Source organism: Nyctereutes procyonoides, unplaced genomic scaffold, assembly GCF_905146905.1.
Source record: "Nyctereutes procyonoides isolate TBG_1078 unplaced genomic scaffold, NYPRO_anot_genome, whole genome shotgun sequence".
Taxonomy (NCBI): Eukaryota; Metazoa; Chordata; class Mammalia; order Carnivora; family Canidae; genus Nyctereutes; species Nyctereutes procyonoides.
This window is the reverse complement of record NW_026575046.1, coordinates 27,147,556-27,158,017: the sequence shown is the minus strand read 5'-3', so window position 1 is coordinate 27,158,017 and position 10,462 is coordinate 27,147,556.

Here is a 10,462-nt window from a genome sequence, read left to right as displayed (position 1 = left end):
GCATTGCCTATTTATGCTGCTTATTGAAATCTGGGCTTCCATAAAATTTTAAGCCAACTTGGTTAACAAACTGAAGTATAGTCTGGATCTGAAATTTTATAAGTGCAAGTACTTGGAGAAGCTGCTTGCTGGGGAGAGCAGTGAGAAGGGCAGCTTGGGGACAGCATTTGTTCCCCATTCAACCTTCAACTGTATCTAATGAGAACCTATGATAAGAAAGGAAAAGAATCTCCATCTTTGGTACCAGTTGGTCCATAAATACTTTTCCGGTCTTCATGGAGGGGTAGGGTATAGGGAGAGAAGGAATTTGCAATAATACCAACCTTACGAGTTAGATGACTCGACTGAAATTTTTCAGAGTATTTCTGTTGGTTTTCTTCCCCCTCTGTTCAGAGTCTTAAGAGCTGACCATGCTTAGTTCATCAACAATTTAACAAATATTTCTTGAGCACCTAAATAAGCCAGTAGTGGAGATAAAAATATTAATAAATCATAGAAATCTATGGGGATGGGAACAGGGAGAGTTTTGGCAGAGAGAAATAGAAACGGATCATTTCAATGCGGTGTGTTAGTCAGGCGCACACATATATAGATATATATACAAGTGCATATGTTAATATGGACATATATGTATGTATTTATATGTGAGTTGTATGTATATATGTGTATATATACCTATAGATATATATTTCTCATGTGTATGTATGAAACACCAGGTGCTAATTGTATGTAAATTACTGTGTTAATTATATTACAAATATTATCGCACTTGATATTCATCTAAAAGGGTTGTTTTGAGGATTGCCATTCCCAAATTATACAGGAGGAGAATGGAGACTCAGGATACAGGACTTTCCTAAGGCCAAAAACCTGGTGAGTGCAGTTACAGGATTAAATCCAGGTGGGCCTGGTGCCAAGCCTCTGTTCTCAGCCACCTTACTAGACATCCTCTCGTATTAAGGAGACCTAGAAGAATAGAGGTAATGCCTGAGGTTTTGTTTTTTATTTTCTTTTAGGTATCTGTCTTTTGTACGGGTGTTAAATTCACATAACTCAAAACTCAACAACATTAGAGTACAGTGGGCAGTTTTGCTCCCATACTGACCACTGTCTACTTCCAACCCTCTTCCCCATCCTTGTCCAAAAGCAAAAACTTTTGTAGTTCCTTGTTGTTATTCAAGAGTTCCCTTACACAACATGTTTTTCCCTCCCCCTCCATTACACAAAGAGGTACACTATACACATTGTTCTGCAACTTGCTTTTTAAATTTAATGATGTATCTTAGAAATACTTCCATGTCAGAATATAGTCTCCTCATTCTTTCTTATAGCACCATACCATCATATTATATGGATGTGCCATAATTTATCTAAATGTTTCATTCCCCATTTGATGGACCTTTCAGGGTACTCACTAGACCATGCTACCTTATAGAAATTCTCTTACTGCTGGTAGTAATTTTTCTGTTGTTTCTTTTGCATTTTCCTGGGTCACAATATTCTTTCCAAATATTGTGTTTCTAATTTCCTTTCCTCATATCGTGTCATTGGCAATTATAAGACCTGAGATTTTAAAGGAAAATGGCTTAGTCAAAAAGAGGATTAGTATTTGAGGCAGGGAAAATATCAAAAACACAAGGGTATAAAAAGCATGGTGGATACTGAGAAATACAGGAAATCAGGAATATTACGGTGTATGATAACACAAGGTGAGGTGTAGAAGGAGTGAATAGGAACACATGCTGTAAGGAAATTGGGCTGAATGAGGAGGGAGGCATTTGAATGAAGGACATGACAAGATCAGGCAATAGGAAGACGGAACCATTGAAGGTGGCAAGGCTTAGGGAACTCTTGAATGATTCCAAGTGAAGCATGATCAAGGTAAACAATGTTGGCAGGTAGAGAAAATGGTAATAAAAATAATACTTATCAGGTAAAAGCCTTGATGATGCAGAGGCATGATGATGGAGAATCTTGATGGACAGATGATATCTGTAAGTGAGATAAAATGTATAGGTAAAGGAACAAGTTTTAGGAGGAAGAGAAGAAATTTGACTTTCAAAATGATAATCTTAAGATATACTTCACTAAACAAAAGGGACTGTGGCCATCTGAGTGGCTGGATAGGCGTCTTGGTCTCTTATTTGATAAGTCTTAGAGCTTGGACCTAACTGCAGCTTTCTGAATGCCAAAATCAGCAATCATTCCACTGGGCATGCTGTTTTTGAAATAAGCAGAGCATGTGAAAGAACATAATGAAAACAAGCACAGCTGATTAAAATGAAGAGAAAAACTTCAGGAGAGAATAGTAGACAGAGTGTGCTAGTAGACACACAGACTGGGACCACATAGCAGAATCCCCAATGGTTGGGGCTCTGACCCAGTTTAGGTAACCGAAATGTAGAGAATACAACAGAAAATAATGGGTTTTTTTAGATTATGCACATTTTAAGTAATCCCTTTATACTATCTCTATTGGGAAGGTAATCATGAGCTTTGAACATTCCTGCACAAGCTTGCTTGGTGTATCAGGAAACCATGGCCCTGGCCACACTTTGCTTAAGCCATTTCTCAGACTGTGTTTGCAAAGAACAAACTTGAAGAATGAGATAATGTCTCCCTCTAGAGCAAAGCAGAGGCTGTTTTCTGCTGGCTATAAAATAGTGGCTATAAAACACTACCCAAGCTCAGTGTCCTCTGCTGTAATGCAACTCACTGCATGTACAGGCGGCCATCTGGGCCCCTCTGGGTTGCTTCTGTGAGACTTGGTAGGGGTAGGGGCAAGAGGAACCAGTGCAAATGTGCTGGTGGTAGTGATGCTGCTTGCTGTGCCATGAGTATTAAAGTCCTTTCTCTCTGAAGTATGAGTAGATATCTTCTGCCAGCATTCTAGAAACAGTAACAGGCTAATTTATTAGCTTAGAAATAAAATAAAGTCATATCCTTGATCTTGACCATCCCTGCCCCTGACAATATTGGGTCATGGTACTTGATTTGTCCTTATCAGCTCCTGGGAGCCCCCTTAGCAGCCAAGAGATAGCTATGTTAGGAAAAAGAAGGTGAGGGAGCCCACTTGGCCCAGGCCCTTTTGTGTTTGAGCAGACCTCCCACCAAACCTCCTCCCTTCATCCTCATTGTTTCTTCATGATATGAGAGGACATCATAGCTTGTGGCACTGTCACTATGAATATTGTTTCTCATGAACAGAGTGAGTGAGGCATTGTTCAGGATCTTTCTAAAAGCCCAGCAAAGAATTTCCATTCAACCACTTCTATACTTCTGTCTCTCCAGTTTACTGATTGTGCTCCCTACCCTGACCTTTTGCTACACCATCAGCATCAATCAATAGCTCAGAATCACCATCTCTGAGAGGATCAGAGAGAACAGAGATCTGAGAGAGAAAATGCTGAACCAACTCAGGAATGTATAGCAATCCATTAATTGCTTTCTCATTATTTTTATAACACTTTCCCCATGGTAAGTAATCTTTACTTTGGCCTGAGACCCAAAAGGCCCCCCACAGCCACAGAAGAAAGTGTAAATCAGAAATAAACCAGCTCATACAAGGCTTGGCTTATCATCATCTGATGGTTCACAAAACCTCAAACCTCAAGGCTTGAACTTGAGTTAAGCTAATCCCAGATTGCCAGCAACCCCTCAGAAGCAAACATTTTTGAGGATGATTACGGAAGTCTCTGCTTCAAAATACTCCTGTAGGGGATCCCTGGGTGGCGCAGTGGTTTAGCACCTGCCTTTGGCCCAGGGCACGATCCTGGAGACCCGGGATCGAATCCCACATCGGGCTCCCGGTGCATGGAGCCTGCTTCTCCCTCTGCCTGTGTCTCTGCCTCTCTCTCTCTCTCTCTCTCTCTCTCTCTCTCTCTCTCTGTGTGTGTGTGTGTGTGTGTGTGTGACTATCATAAATAAATAAGTAAATAAAAATACTCCTGTAAACTATGTTCAAGTACAACCCCAACATTCAATGATAGACAGCACTATAAGGAGACAAGACCACGTATAAGATACAACAGAAATGATAAAAAAAAAAAAACAAATCTATAAGGAATCTATGCATTGGGACCATCAGACACAGACTATACAGCAATGGTTTCCATTTCCTCACAGAGATTTCCATGCTTGGCTGATGTGATCTTGAATGGTACATAAACTCTCACCTAATCAGTCATTTATCCTCTCCCCTCTGGTCATTCCCATCTTCTCCTAAAATTTCTCCTTTTCATTTTACCTTTTCTAGAACCTTCTCTTTCTCTTTTCCCTCAGCCATCTTCTCTTCTGTTTCCCAAGTTGCTCAGATTTCCCTGTAATGGTTAACTATGCAAGCTCTGGAGACACCCTGCCTAAATTCAAGTCCTGGCCCTACAGTTTCCCCAGGACAAGTTGCTGAGCCTCTAAGCCCCCATTTACTCATCTATCATCCACAACCCTCAGAGGGTTGTTATTAGGGTTAAATTAATTAATACAGGCAAAGTACTTATAACAGGGCATGGTTTTAGACAGCACTCAATGACTACTCACTATGAAACCCCCAAACCACTAAGCTTTAGTATTAGGGTTATATAGTCAGGGCACATAACCAGCTGATTCCCTCTTCCTGGAGCTTTTGATCTGGGTTTCACTTTATTCTTGGGCTTCTGTCATGACAGTCTCCCTGCCAACCCTGGCCACAGGGACCTACTGCCACTCTAGAGTTATGGCACAAACTTGATCAAAAATCCACCACTCTACCACACTCATCATCCAACTCTTTAACACCAGCGCCACATGTAGGGTCCAGAATGTCTTTTTTAATTAAAAAAATACTGAAACAGAGCAAAAGAGGAAGCATATGAAACATAAGCCCTTTGGCTTATGAGTACGGTCTCTGTTCCCACAACTCAAGCCTCCAGCACCCAGCCTGAGTGCGATTCTGCTGCCTGTATCAGGGCAGAGAAGTCCCCTCACAGCTTCTAAACGTAGGGGATGGGAGGTGTTCATGGGCTTTTGTTTCTCACCCTTCACTCTAGCTCTAGCAGCCTCTCAGCATGCAGAAAAAACTGTGTGGCCTACTATGAGAGCTACCATCGGACACCTTGATTCTTCTGTGACTGAGGCTAAAGAATGAGTCTGATTGGATTCTGGTAGGAGAAGGTGGGTGACAGGACTGTGGAGACTGTCTAGAGGAATGGTGACTTGACCTCATTTGGGCCTTAGTTCCTCTGTATGAGAAGACCATCCCCACATCAGACCAAATGTTACAAGAGTACCATGCAGGTCTGGGACCCCAGTTGTATCTCAGGTGCCCTCTTGCCAGGCTGCCTGCTTTGCTCTGTATCCTGGGGCCTGACCTCTGCTGGCTGCATCTCCCTGGCTCACCTATCAGCTAATATCCAGCTGGGTTTGGCCACTGAAGGTGCTGGAGGGAGACTGTTGAGTGGGAAGAAGGGAAAAGCCAGAGTATCCCCACATCCCTATTCAGTTGCTGCTCTTCAACATCCAGATTTCTCCCAATAGGCCCACCATTACCAAGTTGTATGGGTAAAACTAGCCTCTGACTTCTAGCAACACCGCCTCTTCCTTGTGACAACCCTCTAGACTTGGAATAGAAGTGGTTTCCTAATCTCTGGGTTGCTTCACTGTTGTCCTCCTCTTTCCATTACCTGCATTACAATTTGCATGCATTAGATCCCTTATTTCAAGTAGTCATCATGGTTTCTGCTTCCCTGCAGGGGACTGGACTGATACAAACATCTTCCTGATAGCATAACCATGCCCTTTATACAGGAAAGAGTATGCACATATGATAACGTGGACTGACATTAACCAGACATTCCTCTCTTTACCTGATGCGACAGTGTTGTAAGGGAAAAGGCCAAGTTTCATTTCCTCTCTTTCTTGTTTTCAAGCTCATTGTTAAAATTCCTGGCTTTGTCCCAATTCTCATCTTCAACCACCTCTTTGAACTAGCTGACCAGAAATTCTTTCATTGTGCAGAGGATCACTTACCATCTGCAGCACTGGGTTGCCCACATTCCCTCTTCCATATTTCTCTTCTACCTCCTTTGGCATCCTTTTGTCGGGGAGCTTCACTTCTCACAGTGTCAGCTTTTGACTGTATGTATAAAATCTCAGATTCCTATCTCCAGCCATACTTGTCCTCTAGGCAGGCCCTTGGAAAGAAAGAATGAGAACACATGTCACCATGTCCTGCCCATCCATGGCCTAGCCAAGGCATATGGGATCAAACTCTGTTTTTGTTCTCCCGTCTCCTCATATTTACACAGTGTCCATTCCCCCAAACTGAAACCCTTGAAATCTTTGGACTTCATATCTTGAGCAATATAAAATTGTCCTTGTCCTTGAACAGGAGCATGATAGGATTAATCTTGCCATTCTTTTATATCTCCACCTCCAAACTCCTGTGCTTGGTTTTTCATACCCCCACTTCTACCCCCTGCCCTATCAACCAGCCCTACCTACCTTTCAGCTCAAGTTAAAATCTTGAGTCCAACCTTCACTCCAGAGCCCAAACCTTCACTCCAGTCAGGCCGCTCTCCTCACTGAGCCCCTTTACAAGGAAGGACCACTACAGCTCTTTGTCTTAGACTGAGAAATCACAAAGCAGAATGATGTAAGAGAATGAAGTCCAGGGTCAGACTGTCTGGGTTCAAATCCCAGTTGTATCTCTTAAAGACCTTGGACAAATTGCCACTGTCTATGCTTTGGTATCGTCAGCTGGGGGTAATAATAATATCTCTTTCATAGGGTTTTTGTAAGGAGTAAGTGTCTTAATATGTATAAAGTAGCTAAACCATCCCCAGCAGTTAGGTCACATGTGATTGGAAAACCAGGTGGTGAGGAACTGTGTCATCTATTTCTTTGCCATAGCTTGGCTGTGTCACCATGTAGTCATCAAGCAGAGATATGACTTTCTAATCTTGAGCAGTATTTTCTGTTTTATTCCAATTGCACAGAAGTACAAACTGTTATATGTCTTAGAAAAAACTGCTATGCTTAGGATTCCTTTTCTTCCCTCCTTCTCAGCCAATTTTGATTCCATTCTTTAAGAGCCAGTATAAGTCCCACTTCTGAGAAACTCTTTCCTATACCTTCAGTCTACTCCAAATTCTCATTTCTGGGAACGTTTGCATGGTAGGTTCACACCATACAAATAATCATTGAATTGTTTTGTGAGTTGGTATGTTCTGTTGGAGTTTTCAGGGGGTCTCATTGATAAATAGGCCACTCTCAAACTGAGTTCTCAAGAAATAAAGAACTATATACTAAGTGGTTGGCAGGTGGAGCCCTAATTATCACCTTTACTGTTGACTGAGCTGAATTGTAGGATATATTACTGAGTGAGAGTCAGATGGGCTAACTGCATGGGGAAATGCATCTCTTCCCCATGTGATTGTCTTAAAGTCAGTCCACTCCAAGGAAATCACTCCACTCCCCCCACGGAGAACAAGAATGTGAGTGTCAGGGGTATGTTTAAGGAAAAGTCCTCCACCTACAAACCAAGAAGTGAGATAAAGCACCCCCTATCACTAATCCCACAAGATCTTCTCATAAAGACTATAAATTCTTTGAGGGCAAGACCTGTGTCTTAAGCCTCTCGTGCATTCTCTATAATACTGAAAAGGATGGGCACATAAAAGCTATTCACTAATAATAAGTCCAGGCTGTATTCTAATTACCTTCCATGTGTGAGATGGGTGTATCCTTAAAACAACCCTATGAAGCAGCTGGTATTAACACTGATGTTTCATAGATAAGCAAACTGAAGTGTAGAGTTCACATGCTCAATAAATGGTGAAGCTGGGATTTAGACCAATTTGGCTTCAGAACTCTTGCTTTTAATCACTATCTGATACTGCCCTGATTGAATTTCAAGAGCAATCGTGTTGGTAGAAATGGAGATTGTGAGAGATCAGAGCTGAATGGGAACAGCTCTGATCATGTTGATCAAGAGAAGTTCTATGACTAACATATAATACTTAGAATCACTGGAGAAGGTTCTAGAGCACATTTACTTTTTTTTCTAAATGATCAGAAATCCTATGAAATAATCAAATATGTACTACTATTGAACTTGGAAAGAACTGTGTTAATGCATCCCACTGAACTGCTGAAATAACTTCTTTATGTAATATCTAATCATGAGCTTGAAAATGAATCAAAGCAGCTCACACTTGATTCAAAAAGAAAATAACTTCTGGCTCAATAATTTTGTTGCTCATATGATTAAACTACAACTTGTACTAGACAAGGAAGTTGTTCTTTATTGTTGTACAGGAAGATGTTAAAGTTAAAGCCCTGTCCAAATATTAATTATATTTCACCTTATAGCTTTACATTGTTTTTCTGTGATCAATTTCAGTCTGAATCCTAAAAAGTAAAAAATAATAATAATAATAATAATAAGTAAATGTTCTTCATGTGTTTTACTTGTTTACCACTAGAGGACACTATCTAGTCATATCCCTCAGAGTTCTGCTTTCTTTCCTGTGTATTTATGAGAGAGAGGAGGCATGAAAGGAAAAGAATCAATGATCTGTCGTAGGTTTATCATCACAATGTCATGTAAAGTATAAATGGATTTCGAATCAAACCTGCTGATACTTTATTTGATGGTGACCACTGTTGGTTCAGTGCCTACTACAGGCCACATTCTGTGCTGAATGCTTTAGGCACATACCCTGTGAATTTCACAGCATTATCCCCTCATTTCACAGGTGAGGAAATTAAAGCTCAGAAAGTCATACTTTCCCTACGGGCACATAATTACACAACAAGGACTTAATTTAAGCTGTGAACCCAGACCAGGAATGAATTTTAAAAAGAATGTTTCCAGGGCACCTGGGTGGCTCAGTTGGTTAAGCCTCCGCCTTGGGGTCAGGTCATGATCTCAGGATTCTGGGATGGAGCCCCACATTGGGTTCCCTGCTCAGTGAAGAGCCTGCTTCTTCCTTTCCTCCCTGCTCAAACTCTCTGTCGCTATCTCTGTCTGATTCTCTCTATATGTCTCCTTCAAAATAAATAAATAGGGCAGCTCCAGTGGCTCAGCGGTTTAGCGCCTCCTGCAGCCCAGGGCGTGATCCTGGAGACCCTGGATCAAGTCCTGCATCAGGCTCTCTGCGTGGAGCCTGTTTCTCCCTCTGTCTGTGTCTTTGCCTCTCTCTGTGTGTCTGTGTGTGTCTCTCTCATGAATAATAAATAAATAAATAAATAAATAAATAAATAAATAAACTCTTAAAAAAAAAAAAAGTTTCCACAATGCCACTGATTTCCTGACCCAAGAAAAGGCCCAGGGGAGCTTATTCCATTAATAGAGCATGTGGCAGTTCAGTTTGATGATGGGAGGTTATAAGGAGTGCAAGATAAATACCAGCAGCAACTCTAAATGTCATGTACAGCTAAATACAGTCCAACAAAACATCGAGCTAGATAGCTTTGCCTTAAATTCCACTTAATCTAATTTGTCTCCACCCTGTTGGCTTAATTTAATTTAAGAGGCCAGATAATTTAGGGGAGCCGGTTTATTTCATAAAGGAACTATGTTTCTGCCTTAGGCCTGTGGGTGACTGTCACCACTACTCTTTCTTGGGTGATCATGATATAAGTGTATATGCCTCAAAAAGGGGCCTTTTTACATGTAACATCAATGGGCCTTGATAGTGTTACTCCTGGTACAAAATTGTGCTGTAATTCATTTTTCCACAAGCATGACTATATTTGGCAGTGATGTGCATTAAATTTATCCCATACACTAAATAATGAAACTGATGAGGCCTGCACTTTATGCCATTAGGGTTATTAAACACTAGTTCCAGTATTGCCCTGAATCTGAACCTGTTCACTAAGATCACAGTGAGTTTAGGATGATTCATTATAATGCCCATGCATTTTCTGGCCTCAGAGCTATTTAATAAGCAACCTATACTATTTTCATATGAGAAAGTGGAAAATAAAATCTCAGTCCCAAGTGTACAAATTATATATAGAAAAAGGGGATCTAGATTCATCCTGTATGAAACACATCCCCAAGATGAAACCACTTAAGCCTTAAGCCAAGTACAAGGAAACTTGGAAACTTTCACACATATTCCAAAGACTTATCTCAATTGAGTTAGACATAGGGCAACTTTCAATCTAGAAATGTCATGGACTGGGATCAGATTTTTAATTCCCCTTATCCTCTGGAATCTTGGAGTAGCTAGCTGTTTTCCCCAAATGAGCCCTAATGTAGATTTTTTTTTATTTTTTAAAAAGATGTATTTATTTGAGAGAGAGCACAAGCAAGAGGGGCAAAGGGAGAGAAGCTCCAGAATACACCATGCTCCATGCAGAGCCCCACACAGGGCTTGGTCTCATGATCCTGAGATCATGACCTGAGCAGAAATCAAGTTGGACACTTAACCAACTGAGCCACCCAGGTGTCCTGTAGATTTGTTTTAAAAACTAT